This window comes from Lynx rufus, unplaced genomic scaffold, assembly GCF_022079265.1.
Source record: "Lynx rufus isolate CCGP_SWC_20201006 ecotype Redwood Valley unplaced genomic scaffold, mLynRuf1.p SCAF_20, whole genome shotgun sequence".
Taxonomy (NCBI): domain Eukaryota; kingdom Metazoa; phylum Chordata; class Mammalia; order Carnivora; family Felidae; genus Lynx; species Lynx rufus.
The window spans coordinates 26289720-26296147 of record NW_025814835.1 but is presented as its reverse complement, the minus strand read 5'-3'; positions in this window follow the sequence as shown (position 1 = coordinate 26296147).

Here is a 6428-nt window from a genome sequence, read left to right as displayed (position 1 = left end):
CACAAGCCTCATCCCGTTTATTTTAACAAAATTCCGTAGCCACGATTATACCCATTTTACAGATGAGAAATCCGAACAGAGACAGTTAAGAAAAAAAAAAACTTGCCCAAGGTCACACAGCTGGGAGGCTATAGAGCCATGACTCAAAATCAGCTTTGTCTGTCTCCAAAGCTAGTGTGCTTGATTAATGCTTCTAGAGTACCTCGGCCATAATAAAAGTACCAGTTAGCTAACTGCTAGGAAACAGGTGACCCCAAAAGTTAGTGGCTTCAGACAACTGCCATAGATTTAGCCCACAATTCTGCAGGCCAGTAATTTAGGCTAGGCTCAGTTGGCTGGTTCTTCCGGCCTTCGTCAGACTCCCTCGTGCATCCGTGGTCAGAGGCTTGGTGGCTCATACCCACGTGAGTCGACTGGCTGCGGTCGGGGTGCCACAGCCCTCTTCTACGTGGTCTCTCATTGTCCAATAGGCCAGCCTGGGCTTTTTCCCACGGCGGTGACCTCGACTTGAAACTGGCACACTGTCCCTTGTGCCCCATACTCGTGTACAAAAGTAAGTCAGAAGCCAGCCGAGATTCAAGAAGTGGAGAAATCGACTCCACCCGTTGCCAGGAGCTGCGGCAAAAGGCACATTCAGAGGGGAGGACGCAGGGAGGTTATGACCAGAGCAGTCTATCTCGACAGGCGTTCGATAAACAGCAAGGTAGTGTCACTATTGGATATATTTTGACAATGCCCATCAGACAAACCTAGGTAACTACTTGACTGTCACTAAGTTCCCCAGAGAATTCCTTGTAGTAATCTGGACTCTTTCAGCTACAAAGGGGCAGGCCATAACTCATCAGGAGTCTCTTTCCATCTCTGGTTCTCATTTCCTCCATGATGGCATCCGTCTCCCAAACCCCCGTGAAGTGGAAAAGATGTCACCGGAGGCTCCAAGCTTCCACTCTCCCCCCATTTAACCCCTATGCCTGAAAGGGAATGTCTCTACCCCAGCACCTTAAGGAAAGCCCTGGAATGACTCCACCTGCCTTTTCTTACTCCCGCAGAGGAATCCTTGCCTAGCTCCCTGGAGCCCCTACACTGATCTGAAGTTTCTAGGCTAAAACGCACTAACCAGATCCTAACTGTTTTCTTTTTAATGTTCTAAAGTTCAAGGGAGCTTCTCTGGACTGAGACAAAATTGCCTTTAAATGCCAGTTGCGAAATCCTAAGTGAGAGTATTGTAAAGGGATTGAAATAAGGACTATGAAGATTAGAAAGTGCAAGGAATAAAAACAAAACAAAACAAAACAACACAGGCTAGGACAGGAAGTCGATAAGGAGAGAGGGAGGCCTTCTGCATACAGAGTATACTGGATGCTTTATTCCTGGTCTGGGGAACATCCTGGAATGGAGCCTGTGCAGAAGACTGGAGAAAAAAAAGAATTCCTGGCTTCTGCCCTAGTGAGTTTTCTTGCTTTTAACCTTGTGGTTCCCAAAATTCTGACTCAGAGAGACCTGTGCTCAAATCCCGACTACTTGAACTCACTAGCTATGGGATCTTGGGAGGGTGATATATAATTTATTGTCCAAACCAGGACGCTTAGGAAATGGGGTGTTATTAATGATTTCACAAAGGGCAGAACACCTGAGTGGCTCAGTCAGTCAAGCGTCCGATTTCGGCTCAGGTCAGCATCTCGTAGTTTGTGAGTTCGAGCCCCGCATCAGGCTCTGTACTGACAGCTCAGAGCCTGGAGCCTGCTTTGGATGCTGTGTCTCCCTCTCTCTCTGCCCCTCCCCTGCTCTCTCTCTCTCTCTCAGTCTCTTTCTCTCTCTCTCAAAAATGAACAAACATTAAAAAAAAGTGATTTCACAAAGGGAAATATAATGTATGGTCATTCTCTCTTAAGTAATAAATATGTATTTTTAGCATCACATAACAATAAATGTAATATTTGCATCACACTTTTTTTAAAAAGTTTATTTATTTTGAAAGTCAGGGAGAGGCAGAGACAGAGCGCAAGAGAGAGAATCCCAAGCAGGCTTCGCATTGTCAGTGCAGAGTCCAATTCAGGGCTCGAACCCGTAAACCATGAGATCATGACCTGAGCCAGAGTGGGGCACTTAACCCATTGGGCGACCCAGGCACCCCACTCAGCACTCCTTGTTGGACTGTGCTCAGTTCTTTACATGCTCACCACAGTCCTCTGATCTGCAAACTATTATTAGCCTGCTTTTTACAGATGAGGAAACTGAGGTTCGGAGAAGTTCATCTTACTGAGATCGAGGAGACAATATGTCTCAGGTTTCCTGTATCCATGCAGTAATGAGACCATAAGGACCCATTCAGACCGGAATATTCGGGGCACCTGGATGGCTCGCTCAAAGAGAGGGCGACTCTTGATCTCCAGGTCATGAGTTCGAGCCCCACGTTGGGCGTAGAGATGACTTAAGTGAATCAATAAAAACTTAAAAAAAAGAGCTGGAACACTGAAGTCAGCGTCCCTGCTGGGAGTACTCATCTTGAGAAACCGTGCAGTTATGACACAGTGCTCATCCATGAACACGTGTTTGGGGTTGTGCTCTGGGAACGTCCCACAGGTCTTGAGGCACGGATTCTTGAGAATCATTTTGATGGTAATGAGTTTTCATCCATAGAGGATAAATACGGTATTTGAAAAGAACCCAAAGTGATTCAGGATAAAAGCGAATCATCTAAAAATATATTTTGACTTTGGCTTCCACCTAGAATATAGAAAGCTAAAAAAAAAAAAAAAAAAAAAAAAAGTGTCACTCCTGCCTTAACAACAAGGAAAAAAAAAACCCCAAATCTACAAAATCATGACTTTTCTGGAACTCATCGAAAAAAACTGAGGCCACAGGACCACATGATGAACATGAAATCTAGGGAAAGACAGACTCCCCCCCGAAGAGAGACAGGACATGAGCACTGGCCCACCTGTAACAGAACAAAGGAGGAAGACAAGGCCACTGTAGAAGCCAAGAAGAAGCATCCGGCGAAGATGCTTGGAGACTTACCAAGTGTGACCGGCACGAGCCCGCAGATCCCCTGGGAGTTGCAGACGTAAGGGAGCTGCCACGACTCAGAAGCTCCTCTCCATAAAGCTCCACTAGGCCTTCATGGATGATTTGGGGCAAGGTGGGAGACCAGAGAAAACCTTCCTCCATGGTTCAGGGCTGGAAGAGGGGAGCGGACATGGCTGGAGGAAAGGTGTGAGACCACACCCACATCTTTCTCAAAATAAGAGACATGAAGCCACTGGGGAAGGACAGCAGCCCTATGTTCTCTAGAGCACACAGGGGAAGACACGTTGAAACGGGAGGAAAGGAAAAGACCAAAGTCTCTCCTCCCAGAGGATGCAGTCCTGGGCCTAACCATCAAGTCTCCTATTACTGGAGGAAGGTCAGGCTTACTAGGGAAGCCCCAATTCCACGACAGAGAAAGCAGTGCCTGCCTAAGGCTGGGGCTGAGCCCGGACGACAGAGAACCTCATTCCACACCCTCCACACCCACCACCAGGCAGGCAAGAACCAAAGAACAAGTGACACTGGTCTGGACTGGGGGAGAGGCAAGAGAATGATGAGGAGGAGGCTCCCTCTGTGCAGCAGGCATGAGGTAAAGCTGACAGTAGAGAAGAGACACAGAAAAATCTTTCTGGCACCCCAGCCCCATCCCTTAGCACACGGTGATGCTAATCAACAGAACAAATAAAAAGAAAACCGGTAAAGATTTAGCAGACCTGTGCAACACTATCGACCATCTTGACCCCACTGAGTTACTAGAACATTCCAAATGATGACATCAGAATGCACATTCTTTACAAGTGCACATGGAATATTGACTAAGATACTCCATAAAACACACCTCAACTAATTTAAAAGATGTGAAATCATAGAAAGTATGATCTCAGACCATACGGGATTGTACCAGAAATAGACAACAGAAAGGTGTCTGGACCATTCCCAAATATCTATATATTGTGCACACCACGTTCAAGCAACCAAGGAGTCAAAGAAGTCACGTGAGAATTAGGAAAGAATTGGAATGGAATGGAAATGAAAACAAAACCCATCCATTTGTGGAATGCACAGAAAGCACTTAGAGGGAAATTATAGCATGAGCTGGTCACATTAAAAGATGAAGAAAGGTCTCAATTTGAAGGAAATGGATATCTTAACAATAATGAGCATCTCAGTGCATTTATTTAGGTTTTCTTTATTTTTTTTTTACATTTATTTATTTTTTGAGAGAGCACAAGTGAGGGAGGGGCAGAGAGAGAAGGAGACACAGAATCCAAAGCAGGGTCCAGGCTCTGAGCTGTCAGCACAGAGCCCTACACGGGGCTCAAACTCACAAACCATGAGATCATGACCTGATCCGAAGTCGGACACTTAACCGACTGAGCCACCCAGGCATCCCTAAAATTTCTAAAATAGAGGTCTTCATGTCTTACCATTAAGTTTTGAGTTTAAAAACAACAACAACAACAACACAAATGACCTTTAAGCATAAAATAGAGCTTTTGTTTTAATATGGGGTGTATTCCGATTCAAATAAAAAATACAGATTCACCTATTTGTTTTATCAAAAAATATTCAAATAGCCACTAGAAGTGAGGCATTGTCAGTTGCTACTTATCCAAGAGGCAGAGCAGATTACCAGCCCCTTGAAGGCAGGAGAGTGTCTCTTTGACCTGATTTGAACAACGCTAAGTAGATTTTCCTACCTGGATGGGGCTCCCACGGAAGCATTTTAAAAGACTGATTATACCTCTTAGCTAAGCTTTCTTGTCCTTCAAGACTCTGCTCAAGTGACACCTTGTCTAAGAAATTGTCTCCAATGACAGCCTGTCATCCATGCTCAGCTAGAGCCTTACGTGTCTCCCATGACACCCTGTGTTTACCTTTATCTTAACCAGTGATTGGGGTTGTGGGGGGGGGGTTGTGAGTAACAAACTTGAGACATAGTAACTTAAACCCTCACTCACAGAAAAAACTGCCTGAAGGCAGGCAGTCTGGTGCTGGCATGGCGGCTCCACAAAGTGATCCATTCGTTCCCTCCTCTTGCTTGCTTTCTTTTTTTCCCCCCTAACGTCTATTTATTTATTTAGAGAGAGAGCGCGCGCGCATGCGCACGTGAGCAGGGGAGGGACAGAGGGAGAATCCCAAGCAGGCTCCGCACAGTGTGGAGCCCCCAGCAGGACTCCATCTCACAAACCGTGAAGTCACGACCTGAGCCAAAATCAAGAGTCGGAAGCTTACCCATCTGAGCCATCCAGGCGCCCAGTTCCCTCCTCTTTCTGCTCCAACATCCTCCCTGCGTGATTTTCACCCTCAAGGTCACCACCTGATCCAAAATGGCAGCTGGAAATGCAGCCTTCTGGTCCACCTTGCAGACACCAGGAGGGGCCAAGGTACCAAAAATCCGTCGCACCCTTTGTGCAGTCTTCCCTGGGCACCCCACACAGCGTGTCCACGTGTATCTCTTTGGTCAGAAGCTAATCTGGGGCCCACACATGGGTAAAGAAGGCTGGGAGGTATAACCTCTGCCCTGGGTAGCAGTGTTCCCAGCTAAGTGTCAGGATTCTGTTACTCCCCGAAGGAGAAAATGGATACAGATAGGCATCGGGAAGTTCCTGCCAGCCGCCCTTAGTACACCATGTTATAACTGCCTGGTTGTCCGCCTGTGTCACAGAAACGCGTATCCTGAGTGCCTAGAGCAGTACCTGGCATACAGAAGGCACTGGAAAAAATTTTTCACTTTTGTATTGAGGTTTATCACACATACACAAGTGCACTAACCTTAAGTGTATGTGTATCTCAAAGAATTTTCCGCGTGTGTAACCACCACCCCAGTCAAGATGCAGTCCATTTCCGGGGCGCCTGGGTGGCTTGGTTGGTTAAGCGTCTGACTTCAGCTCAGGTCATGATCTCACGGTCCGTGAGTTCGAGCCCCGCGTCGGGCTCTGTGCTGACAGCTCAGAGCCTGGAGCCTGTTTCAGATTCTGTGTCTCCCCTCTCTCTGCCCCTCCCCTGTTCATGCTCTGTCTCTCTCTCTGTCTCAAAAATAAATAAACGTTAAAAAAAATTAAAAAAAAAAAAAAAAAGATGCAGTCCATTTCCATGACTGCAGACAGTTCCTTCCCACCCCTCCCAGTTAACTCCTCCCACAGGTGACCATTTCTGACTTTTCCCGCCCCACTCACCTGTTTTACCTGTTCTTGAACTGCATATAAATGGAATCACGTGACGTTTTAACCAACTCTCTAGGAGTTCCTAGAGTTGCACCCAATCCAGATTTTCTGTGTTAGTCTTTATTTCAAGTCGCCTGTGGTTATAAAAACATTCTTACCTTTTAGAATATTAGGTTCCTATCTGACATACTCAAATGCTTCAATAGGCAGGATATAGTTTAATTCCCTTTG